The sequence below is a fragment of the Choristoneura fumiferana genome, chromosome 7 (assembly GCF_025370935.1).
Source record: "Choristoneura fumiferana chromosome 7, NRCan_CFum_1, whole genome shotgun sequence".
NCBI lineage: Eukaryota > Metazoa > Arthropoda > Insecta > Lepidoptera > Tortricidae > Choristoneura > Choristoneura fumiferana.
The window spans coordinates 8,060,346-8,074,063 of NC_133478.1; the positions used below are offsets into that span (position 1 = coordinate 8,060,346).

Sequence of the window (13,718 nt, forward strand, 5' to 3'; positions counted from 1 at the left end):
GTTTAATCGCTGGTATATCGTGAACTGTTACCGTTGTTATATTAATTACGAACCGCAACTAGAGTTTAGAGGTCACTGACACGATAAACCGAATGCTAACGTAACATAGTTTTAATATTTACAAAACTAAGACACAAAGATATAAGTTTTTACACGGTTAGCGTCAGTATTTCGAAATCTGAAAAATAAAAATATTTTAGTATACTAACAAAAATAAAATTTCTGTATAAAAGCTTTTTGATTCTTTTCTATAAACAACGACGCTGTTATGTGCTTCTTTATCTATTTTTAAGCCAGTTATAAAGTGCTTAAAAAGTAATAAAAAAAAATAAAGACAATCCTTTGTCTTAATATGAACGATAAAACACTTAACAGTTCTAAATATTCTGAACCATAAAAAATTTTACAGACTAAAGTAGACGCAAGTACCTACCTACTCATAACTTTTTATGACGTGGAATCTTAATGAAGAAAAGTAATTAAATGCCTTATAATTTTTATCACAGCGGTCTGTAAGCTGCCGGCGTTTATTATAACTAAGTGTAAGTACCAACCATCAAAATAGTCGCATGCATTAAAGTTACTGTTATCTATTATGTATTAGTTACTAGGTATAAAGGTCTGACATGACTGACTGACGAAAAATGCACAGCAATACTTGAAATTTGAATTTGACTAACATGATCATCGAGGACCTTTAAGTAGCCTCTCAAGCAGAGGATCGTGTATTCAAATCCGCGCTTGCACCTTTTCTTTTTCAAAATTTATTATTTATTTTTATTTATTTATTTCAACAAAAAATTACAGCATTACAGTTGAACACCAATGCGCTGTAAAATTCAAATTATACAAAACAAAAAGACATATGTATAATATTTTGTTTGAAACACACACACACACATACATTACATTTGAAACACGCATACATTTGAAATTTACCAAGAGATTTATGGTGAAGGAAAATAATGATGTGTCATTTGCGGTTGTGATTGGGATACTGGCTCAGCATTATACTGAACTGAAGCGTTATAACCCCAGCGCTGATTTTCAGCCAGCACTGTCGGTGACACTCGGACCGCTACCGAGACACACTATCCTTCTTGTTGTCTATTTATAAAAATATTGTTGTGTACTTATGTTTTTGTGAATAAAATTAAATGAATATCTTTCTTTTCGGTTTTCTTTATTTCCACCAGATTGCCTTAGTTTCCGGGTTAACAGGAGCCATACGCAGCACCCTTACGTACTTACCGCGTTGTTCCAGGGCGCCGCGATGCACCGTTTGGGAACCCCTGGGCTAGTCAGTACGAGTAATGATATTTATGTAGGAACAAGTGAGCAATGCTGCGTGAATAACGACTTGTTTGCTCTTTACGTGTGTTAGAATAATTTCACAAGCCGAAGCCGAAGCCAATCTTCAACTATGAAATTAGCAACTAATAATAAGAGGAATAGAACAGCTATTGTGTGTATTTGCGTCCAGTCCAGTCCGTACGTCAGTAAAATTAGTTGTGTTGTTTTTTAAAATTTACGCAATTTAACCCACAAGAAGATGAAAAGCTCGTAAACTCTTATACAACACGAAGCAAATCCATTGTTCTCGCATTAATTTAAAAGTTCTAGTTAAATAAATCCAGATTTATACAACAACGTCGCGTTGTATTGTTCCTCTTTGTTCCCCATCCATCAAACATGAATTACTGTATCCAAAACGACAGCATGATTCTTTTACTACACGCCAACCGAAAACTAACAGTGCTTGCCGCGTTCAATAGCTTACCGTTGTTCTCGTTCCAAATGTGTTACAAAATAAGTAAGTAGTAAACAATAGCATGTTCGTACCATAATGTCACTAAACGCGTGGGATTGACTAATGAACCAAGACTAGAAACCAATCTCGCTAACCATTTTTGACTTCCTTAAGCATATTTCAACGGTGCGTCATAATTCTCTGTCCCGGTTATGGTTTGGTGCCATATCTCTTGTAAAGTTAAACCAGGAAGATACGTTTACATTCGCGTTACGCGCCGGTTTGCTAGAACAATAACCTCCTACGAAAATCTGGTGTTGCGGAACGTGGGCGCTTCAACATTTATGTTTCTAGCATGTGATTGATAACTCTAGATGTTAGTTCAGTAAATAAGGAATATTTTGCGAATAGATACTAGGTGAACGTTTTGGTCAAGTCTACTGCATGAATAGACTAATATTTGGTCTGAGCCTAAGTGTCTGTAGAGTCTACGCTTAGGCTCAGACCAAACATAAGTAAAGACGTTTTGCTGTGAACGGCAAAGTGGGACCCATTTTAACTTCACTGTATTAATTTGTGGTGTTCAGTAAAGAATGTTTGATATGTATCCAATGGGATAGAGCAACATTATATCTAATTTAATTTTAACAAAGTTTACAACATATACAACAACAACTTGCTCGTTTGCCATCCAGTATTGCCATCATGTATCGCATTGTACAGTCAACGTCATAAATAAGTGATCACTTTTGTACTCGTACCTTGTCACTTTAACGTCATGTTTGAAAAGCCATACGAAATTGTGTAACTACTGAAAGCGACAAGGTACAGAAATGATCACTTATTTATGATGTTGACTGTACCTACGCCTCGCCTGGTGCACGTGACTGTGTGTAGCCCAAGTAGTTTGCTTGGCAAAATTTAGTTGCACTTGTATGTGAGCGTACAAATGTATGCACACAGTGAAGCGTAGTTTATTAGACCAGTCTCATTCTGACTCCGCTGTTTTCGTCGTGTAACTACGTCTTTACTTTTTATTCGCTCAAGCACAGCACGTAGGTACATAGGTTATATTTAGCTTAGGGAGATTATTATCATAATTACCAACGTAATCATTATGCGTACTTATCTTTTATTCTTACCTACTCAAGAATGTTTTACGCGGTATTTTTATGTGGTAGTTTAGCCGTTAGTCTTTCATACCTTAACCTTTTCTAAAAATAGTCGAAAGTGAAAGGGCATTTACTCTTTAATAAATACGTTTCCCTACTAATAAATTACACACGCAACCGCATCATTATCGTACAACGAGACAGTCAATTATTTCTGTTTCAAATTGGCCAGTGGGTGGTTAATAAAATGCGTTTACAATCTGGTGGGGCGATGGTTCAGCGACCATAGATAATTCTGAGCGGGAATTGTATCCTCATGCAATATTGATCGAGGAGTAAGAGAGCGTAGACGTAGACGATCGTAAAGGCGGAAACATACTAAAGGCCAACACACACAGACGACGGGTGCGGGTCCTGCGCGGGCCGCGACGGGCGTATTAGATACATGGCGATATACGGACGCACGACCCGACTCGCGCCCGCCGTGTCGGTGTGACGGCGTCCATATACCGCCATTTAAAAATACGTCCGTTGCGGGACCGCGCACGACCCGCACCCGTCGTCTTTGTGTGTTGGGCTTACAATGAGACGCCACGCCATGTCGTCCGACGCATATTTCTATTTGCAACTGACCATAATAAATATATGGGACTGATTAGTATACTGACACGCTTTGGATGGCGTCCCGCAAGCGTGGCGTGGTGCCGCGTTTTAATAGAATGTCCGCACCTTATTCATGGTCACATATCTTGGAATCGGAAAGTCCTGGGCTAAATTAACAGTGTCATGCGCAGGTTTGGAGCAGCAGAAGCATTTTACTACTAAGTAATAGTAATAATGATGACATTTAATTTAATCATTACTAAGAATAATTAGTTTGCTTCGTAGGTCTTTGCAGGTTTCCTCGCGATGTTTCCCTTCACCGTAATGCTAGTAGTAAATTTCCAAATGTAATTTCGCGCATGAATTTCGAAAAACTCAGAGGTGTGGATCCACATTTGAACCCACGACCCCCAGCTTGAAGGCCATAAGTCAAACCACTAAGGCCACTGCAACTAAATTCAAGGAGATATTCGGACCCTTCAACAGCTCATAACTTAGGTACATAGAAGTGACGTACCATTTAATATTGAACTATTGAAATCGCCAAACCCACTAACGACATACGTATTTATTGTATGTCAACGGAACTTAGGCATTGCGCGGTTATGGGACACCGTAAACTATCTAGGAGTCCATATATCAACCGTAGTAGACAATGCCTGTGGCGAATAGTGAAATCGACTTTCAAATCTGCCCATATAAATAATTGGTATTTCCTAAAAAGGCTTACGGAACTTAAATTGTATTTAATTGTAGGTAATGCACGGGTATTTTGTTGTACGAGTAAATGTATGGTACGCTGGTACGTACGTAACATACATAATAGGTTCTGTTAGAAATAGTTACAAAATATCTATTGATAAAATTTTACGAGTAGTCTGATGAGGCTTAAAAGTTTCTTTCATTGCAGATTTTTACGTGGACGATATCGTCAGTTGATGAAATAAAATTGTAAATTAAAGATTGTTATAATTTATTCTGTAATTTGACATGATTTTCACTATTTTTAACCCCCGACGCAAAAAGAGGGGTGTTATTCACTCTACAAGTGTGATCTTTGTGATTAGATTGCCTCTAACATACCTGTTACGCGCATTTTTTTGCATCCTATAAGTACCTACACGTGGAAAACTTGTGCGTTATATATTTCTCAGCTAGCTTTCCATTAGAGAAAGAATTTATTGAATTGACTTCGATGTTCCGGAGATTAACCCTTACATACAAAGCCGGCCAAGAGCGTGTCGGACACGCTCAAAATAGGGTTCCGTAGCCATTACGAAAAAATTAAGTAATATTTTTCTAATGATTTCGTATTTTATACGGAATCTTCCAAGTTTAGGTAAATTTATACCTTAGGCTGCTATTTACTTTTAAACTACTAATAACTTTCAAGCAAACTTAACCGTTATAGTTTTCCTTGTATGTTTGATATACTTACTATCATCCTGAATTTTTTCAAATTTTTCCTCCCACCGGTTTAGATTTTAGAGGGGGGGGGGGGCGCTCGATTTTAATGAAAATTTGCACTTTAAAGTTTAATATTTCGCAAACAAATCACTGAATCAAATAATCGTCTTAGCAACTCCCTGATGGTTTTAAAATACCTATCCGACGACACCCCACACTATAGGGATGGATGAGAAAAAAAAACACCCCCACTTTACGTCTATGAGAGGTACCCTAATATTTATTTATTACATTTTTTATTGTACCGTTTTGTCGGCATAGCTTTCATATATATCCGTGAAAAAATACAGCTTTCTAGCATTCATAGTCCCTGAGCATAGCCGCGGACGGACGGACAGACAGACATAGCGAAACTATAAGGGTTTCGTTTTTGCCATTTTGGCTACGGAACCCTAAAAACGACATACAAACTTTACCTGTTTATAATGTTACTGTAGATATAGATAAATATATTTTGGGTTGCACTAATCTAACTGCTCACAACAGAAATCTGTAATTAAAACACTTCACGAGCCGCCACAGCAGAAAACAAAGTCTGATACACACGGCACTAATCTAATAGCATCTAAACACAGGCCTGTAGTCTGCTCTATTAGCTTCTCTCATATCGGGATTCATGCAAAGCTGTTTGCATTGCAAATTAATCTTTGCGATTGTCAATCGGTGACAGATGCTGATTTCAATGCGTTTGAATAATCGCTGGCATGTCATGGGATCAACTCTCGATCAACTGAATGGTGGTGTGTACATGTGTACATGCGCATTCATCGTTGGATGCTGCTTGCTGAGCTGCTCAAGTTACTCAAAATATGTTCAATTCATATACTATTCATTACATGGCTACTTAATTATTGCATGTATTGTTGTAACTCATATTGTGGCATGCTTTTCTAAGTATCCCAAAAATAAAAAATGGTTTAACAGTTTTTCGTTTAAAATAATACTTTATTCACTAATTTATTGATAAAAGTTCAAGCATTTATGCCTCACAGTTTTATGTTACTATAAAACCGAAATTAAGAAGCAGTTTTTCATACATTTTGTTCAACATGTTAGATACTCATATAATTATATCTTCTTCTTCATGGACATCTTTTCAACGCATGTTACTTATTGTGTCTTACTATTACTACCAAATTTTTGTCATTGCTTCCATTTCCTTACTTCCGTTTGATTCTTATCAAGGTCTATTACTTGCTTTTTTTACCGACAAGTTATTTAGCTTAATAGAAAATTATACCAACTAAACGCAGTTTAAAAGAATACCGGTCAGCTTTGCCTCTAATTGTTTCTACGTGATCATCGCCTATTTCCTTTGAGTATTCAACTCAAAACCTATTTCACATTGTGAATTTAATGGCTTCTCCATTATTATCCTATTTAGGCATTTAGAAAGCACCACTTAACATTTATAAGATTGAATAGCTTATCTCGCGCCAGAATTAGATACGGAAATCTACATTTCTTGCTTCAAAAACGCATTTTTTTACAAAAAATTGCTTATTTCAAAACACATCTTACAAGTCTTTAAAAATATTTTCAATTTCACGAAACTAATCGAAGAAAATTTGCAGTAAAAGTCAAAATGCTAACAGTTTAAAACCATTCGCAGTAGATAATTATTTAATTATCGACATGTTGCCTTCACGCAAACTGTTCGACAGGGTGATTGAATTGAATAAAGATATTGACCGACTTCTCTTTTTAAAAAAAAGACTTTTCCATATGTCTACAATACGAAGAACGAAATTTATTTATTTCTACGCATTTAGTATAGATAATACATTTTCTAACTTTCTTAATTATATTTACCAAGTATTACCATTGTATCATCAACTTCAAAAAAAAAAACGTTTTTTTATTTAGGTATCTCCAAATGATAGCTAACTTCTTCTTCTTTCTTATTTAAGAGTTACACTTTGTCGGTGTAGCTTGAAGACTCTCCACTTCTCTCTACTCAAAGCTGCCTCCTTAACGTCATTATACGACATGACGGCTATCTCTTTTATTTTATAATCGATTTTCGGTAGTAGGTCTTTTTCGCTTTACTATTCACTTTTCCTTGCAATAACATTTATGAACTCATAATGTCTATAAGATGACCAATCATTTTCCCTCTCCGATTCTCTATTGTTTCTATTAAGTGCTCTTTTTTCTACTCTTTCCAAATTGTCCCTCTGGTGACTTATTCTGTCTAACTACGTTTTCTGTATAACTAACTTATCTATTCAGTATTTAGCGCGATTTGGTAAGTTAAACGGCTATAACAAAGCCCATGTTTTTAGATAATTGCTTGAACATCTGATGAACAAATTTGTGCATCGGTTAGTTTACAATACACACTTTATTTAAGCGTAACTCCGACCATAACTCTTCCATAGCTAACATAACCGCATTAGTTCCGCAATATCATTTGACTAGCACAACGGTTTATTCAAACTTTGTTTTCAGGGTCTACGAGTTCATTCTCACGTAAAAAACATAATTTTCCGAATGCTCGGAGAGAGCTAACCTTTGATCTTGGCCTCCTTATCAAAGTTGAACTTAACTAAGGCTAACTGCCAAAATGCTGTAATTACATGCTAAGAAGATGAGACGATTTGCTTTATTGTATGACAATAAAAAGCATTTTAATAAAAGCAAGCCGTGGAGTAAGTTGTTTGACCTATGGCCCTTAAGTAGAGGATCGGGAGTTCAACACCGGCTTGCACCCTGGTTTTTCAATTAGGCTCAAATAAGTTGAAATACTGGCTTACGGTCAAGGATAACATACTAAGGAAACCTGCACAAATGCGATCATTCATGGTGTGTGTGAAGTTTACGATCCGTCATGTGGATCAAGAGGCGTGCTTGAAGAGCCCGATTTCCTCAGATCTCGGAGGATAAAGTTCCATTCAAAGGATAAGGCGCAACGTCTTTCTACTTGCTGGGTTGACTGTTGTTATTTATAAACAAATGCAAGTCGTAAATACTACTCTCAGATCAAATAACACGGATAAGAAACGGATATAGTTGCTATAAATAGGATACTTACGTTTTTCTTTACTTATCTAAACTGTTAATCTCGATAAGTTACCTGAAATGACCTACAAACGCTCATTTGCAGCTACGAAAATGTTTTAATTAACTCAAATTGTAATTACTTTGTGAAACAGTAAAGGTGTAAAATAACTTCGTGTCGTGTAGATATCTTTTAATCCCAATTTTCAAGATTCAAAGTTTGTCTAACAAAGTTGTTTAAGTTGTTGTAACTGGTTCGAGTTCAATGCTTATCATTCAAAGCTGAAGTTAGTTCGGAGCTCTCCAGATTGTCGGAGACATTCAAGATCAGGGAATTGGAAGGCAACGGTATCGTGGGCCCAATATAATTAAAACTAAAGGCGCACCCGACTTGTCACTAAGTAGCATTTACTTAACCTAAGTGCCACTTAGTGATATCATAGTTGCTTTCATAATGTTCCCGCCTTAATTGTCGGTAGCAAACTGCAGTAAAATTAATATCATTTGATTACTTTCCGATAGCTGCTGCCGTTTTCGTTTAGCGGGACCGGTATATTGCGCGTTGTAAATTAGTTGTTATTGAGTAATTTGACACTCGAGATTAAAGCTTGTTCGTATCACGTTACGAGGGATCCATTGCTGTCAAAAAGGCCGTCCGGGTTATTGTTCAGCGATGGGTATCGACCGCCACTTTGCGGTTTACAAGTACGTGATATTAAACACTTGTGTACATTACTGTAAGTACGTACATGTACAGCTTTTGTCCTACACTCGTTTTGTCTCTGCTCACATCCTGAACGAACGTGAGTCGTTGACCTCTGATGAAAAGCCGATTTCTAACAGTTCTTTTGTGAGATGTGAATGTTCGTCGGCGTTGCGATGCGTACCGACGTGGTACCGACCGACAATGACTGTTAGTGGAGCGACTAAACGTTGGCTACCTCAGTTGCACTTTTCGACCCACACAAAACGCGATGGCGTTTAAAACTAACATTCTATACATGGAAGAGTGGAAGGTCAAAACAATTTGCAGCGCGCTTGGTAGGAATTTAATTAATTTTTACTGACGTTATCGATGCTAATCTTGTAGTGAGATTATTAAACTTTGTGAATATAATTACTGGCTATTACATTCTATTTAATTAGCGATGTATCGCGGCGGACTGAATTAAACGAGATAAGTTAGGTATTAACTGAAGTTCTATCTACTAAATTATTATATTAAACACATGCTACACAAAGGGTTACCATGAACACATTTGGGAAAGACGTGAAAATTTGATTGAATAAAATTAGTTTGAGTTAATTATTTTCCCACGGATATCGATTAAAGTAAAAGAGAGGTAGGAATAAGTGGCTTTTCAATATTTCTTCCGCATTCCTAACATTATGTTTTTTTTTCTCTAGACAAGATTCCTGACTGGTATACTACACAACTTACACAATCCCCAACCGAACAAGATCAAAAAATTATAGTAAAATGTACACATAAATGTATATACATATGTGTCTCCAAAATGTAATTTTCTAAGTTAACTATCGATTTCGCAAATTAATTAGCATGCCTCAATTACTGAACTTTAACTAAAATTCACTGAACTTTGGAAAAGTTTGACAAGCGGTTGAAACTTTTAATTAGGTAAGCAAGGAGTATAATATTATGTAATCTAGTGTCGTGTTCACCATAAAAACCGAGAAAACAAAACACAGTAGGTACACTAGTACAGTTTTATACGTACCTACTTTGTTAGGCGTTTAGTCGAACCAGTTTGTATTTTTTGCGTATGTAATGATAATGACAGTGACAAATTTAATATAAAACGTCATGTATATTTTATTTATTTGTAAACTCACCTAGTATGATTTTGATTACATTTTCTAATTGTCATTTCTTGTGATTTGAAATTGTCGTGAGGTTTAGTCTTGACAACAAGTAAAATGAAACAAAACATCGTTTTCTCGACAATGTTGCCATTATAAATAATTACTTACTCATTTGTAGTAAAACGCTTCTAAGTCATAGACTAACCGTAAATTCCACGAAGAAGTGTCAGAGACCTTTAATTTTGTCTTAAAAGTTACCTCATTCAACGACGTCCATTGTAAATTAATGAATTGCTAAATAAATAGCGTCAAATCTGTTAATTACATACTTTTTATCATTTAAAAACTTTAAAGTTAATTGTTGCGACATTGATGCGATTTTTTGCCTTTGGAAACCGCGAGTGTAATTTGACCGTGGCAGTTGCGTGTTGCGTATTACCGTAGGGTTACCAGTTGAAAACTACTCATAAAACCTCTAAAAGTACTTGCTGGATATCGTAGCAGATTTTCACTTCGCTTAATGTTTACCTACTCGGAAATGCTTTTATTTTAAACAATAAGAATTAACATGTAATTGGTTTCTGGTCCTATTTTTTGTATATTTTGTGTGTAAATATCGATTTTTCTCATTTATACAACATATAAATAAATAACAATACAATACAATGACTCTTTATTGTACACCAAGTAGGTAAGCGATACAGAAAACAGGTACACAGAGAGAAAATTACAAGGTAAGCAATAGGCCACCTTATCGCTTAAAGGCGATCTCTTCCAGGCAACCTTTTTTACTGATAGAAGGAAGGACTAGTTTACAGCAGGTGAAGCATCGACCATAGATCAGAATATTAAAACTCAAAAAAAATACATCTCCATATACATATATCGTACAAATAACGGACGTCAAATAACTTACAACTTTTATAGTTAAAAAGCTGGTTTTACTTACCTACTTTGACCCGGTAAAAAGAGTATGGAACAAAATTAAATGCTAATGTTAAATCGTTTTGTTTGCTTGTGTAGTTTTAACTGACACTTGCATGTTGTTACAAGCTGTACAAGATTACATTTTGAATAGATGCATACATGAGGAAAGCAATAGTATTTAACTTAATTGTTTTGTTTAGCGGGGGACAGAGTAATAGCCCTAGCTTGGTTTGTAACTGACGCTGGTGATAGCCTCGACGCGATGGCGAGTTGACAACTTTTTACTTTGTTTCGAAAACTGATACTTTTGACACGACTGAATCATTTTTAGGGTTTTGTTTAAAATTACAAAACATGCATTGGATAATAAGACAAAAAATTACAAATACTTTTGGTGGTAATAAATATAAAATGATTTGACAAATACGCTCATATGGATCTCTTGTAGTTCCCCTGTCCGTCTATTTGTTCATATGTCACAATAATTTTATGCATACATACATGTCAGATCATTTAAGAGTCACTTTGAAAGTGAAATATAATAGTAGATTGTTGCACCAAGCAGAAAGTTATTTATTATTTGCACCGAGTGCTGATTTGGATTTAAAAAGCACGAGGGCAATATAAATTACTTAATGCGAGTGCATAATCTGCTTTTCTTTCAACTATTACAGGAATAGTAGACGAAAAAAAAACTCATGCTAAACAATTAATAGGAAAGAAAGTCGCTAGAACTCGATGATTCCATTTTTTTAGGGTTCCGGAGCCAAAATGGCAAAAACGGAACCCTTATAGTTTCGCCATGTCTGTCTGTCCGTCCGCGGCTTTGCTCAGGGACTATCAATGCTAGAAAGCTGTAATTTTGCACGGATATATATGTAAACTATGCCGACAAAATGGTATAATAAAAAATTTAAATATATATTTTTTTAAGGTACCTCCCATAGACGTAAAGTGGGGGTGATTTTTTTTTCTCATCCAACCCTATAGTGTGGGGTATCGTTGGATAGGTTTTTTAAAACCATTACGGTTTGCTAAGACGATTTTTCGATTCAGTGATATGTTTGCGAAATATTCAACTTAGTGCAAATTTTCAATAAAATCGGGGCGTCCCCCCCCCTAAAATCTAAACCGGTGGGTGGAAAATTTTGAAAAAATTCAGGATGGTAGGAAGTATATCAAACTTTAAAGGAAAACTATAACGGCTAAGTTTGCTTGAGAATTAGAGTAAATAGCAGCCTAAAATATAGAATATACCTAAACTTGGAAGATTCCGTATAAAATACGAAATCCTTAGAAAAATATTAATTATTTTTTTCGTAATGGCTACGGAACCCTATTTCGGGAAAATTCGCAAGGTTCCTGCCAATTTGTTTTTTTTTAATTCCTTACTTTTTTTGGCAGTTATTAGCAGATATTTTTACCCGCAATCTGTCAAAATTCGGATGGGCGCCAGGTTGGCCAACCAAACACACATTTTTTTTTTAAATACGTGGCTACTTACCATTTTTGTCAGGATTGGTAGCAACAATTTTTTGAACGCAATCTGTCAAATTTCATAAGACCGTTAGGTTGACCAACTTAACACTAGATTTTTTTACACCATGAAGGCTAATTTTATAGCAAAAATACATGTGTTACCTCTTTGGTGGTGCAATTTAAAAAAAATGTAAAACAATGCAATAAAGGATTTTCATACATTTTTTCTACTCTAGAGCAGAAATGTCCTGCTTTGTGCTGGGAATTTAGTGCGGTTATGAAATGAAAAAAAAATGAAAATGAAAAAAATGAAATTAAAGCATAATTTAAAGAAAATCTCTTTTATTTCCAATTACATGAGAATTTCGAAAAATAATGTGGATACATAAGATAGGGAACCAAGCGTACATAATATAGATAAACAGATAGTCACCTGGCCCCGTAATGTAACAAAACTCGCACGTTATTGACTAAATGAAGCTTTAATCCGCGGGAACGTGCATTGTTCTTGTAAATTAATATGCGAATCACTAATGAAACCGTGAGCCGATTGGACAAGGTTTGATTTTGGATGGAGTTTCTTCAATTAAATTGGCTGCAGAATAATTAAGTGGACCGTAAAAATATAAAGTCACTTATATAAATCTATGTAGGTAGGTAGTCACCAGCAATAATATCTGCCACAGCGGAGCGTGCAAAAATATCTGACACGTCCTTCCGGCCCTAGAAATAGAGTCGTATCAGATATTTATGCACGCTTGTTGTGTCAGATATTGGTGCTGGTGACTGTACCTAATAGGTACAAGTTCCACGTCAAAGTAGTAGTTAAAAGGAACTCGTATAGTGTTAGTGAGACACCAAGACTTTGGTATCTCTGGTAAATAATTACATTGTTTCACGGTATTTTCACTGAAGTGATTTCTATGATGCCCAGGGCCAGTTTACATCGCTTCTTTGCTAACATTCAAAGCTTAAAGCTATAGTAGGATTTTGCAAGTTCGCATATTATTTGACACTTGTCTAGTTATTGATGTTTGTGATGGATGAGACTAAAACAAACACATACGGCGTCATCAACTGTCTGGTAAATGGTTCCAGTTACTTGGATGTATAAAGTAACTTCTAAAGCCGAGTTGTGTGTGCAATTTTTTTTAACCGGTCATTTAACTCAGAATAACATTATTAATGCCTATCATATGTCAACATCAGTAAAGTACCGTAATAAAGCCATTACACAGTTCAAACACCATATTCCTATCCTGTGGAACATTTAACCGCAAGCAAAATCAAAGGTGAGAAGTTATAAATTAAATGTAACGTTCCAATATTGATGACTCCATTGAACGATGTGAAAGGCTAGTAAATATAACCCTATATTAAAGTTAAATTGACGGCCGTCTCGGTGCACTTGTGGTGCAGTGAGGCTGGGCTGCGCAACACTCACGGTGTACTAGCAATATATTTTTCCTTTTGTAAAATTATTATTTTGTCTTTTTTTATCCTTAAAAATAACCTGACTACATATATAATACGCCTTAGTTCACCCTGCGTAAAAG

General features: G+C 35.7%; 1 protein-coding gene and 1 long non-coding RNA gene across 2 annotated transcripts in view; one reads left to right on the forward strand and one right to left on the reverse strand.

Annotated features, from left to right (window-relative positions):
- LOC141429647 (uncharacterized) overlaps positions 1-13,718 on the reverse strand; it is a 256,995-nt gene that overhangs the window by 140,203 nt on the left and 103,074 nt on the right. The gene's annotated exons all lie outside the window — the stretch shown is intronic.
- The window catches only part of ASPP (Ankyrin-repeat, SH3-domain, and Proline-rich-region containing Protein), a 388,674-nt gene that overhangs the window by 65,444 nt on the left and 309,512 nt on the right, over positions 1-13,718 (forward strand). The gene's annotated exons all lie outside the window — the stretch shown is intronic.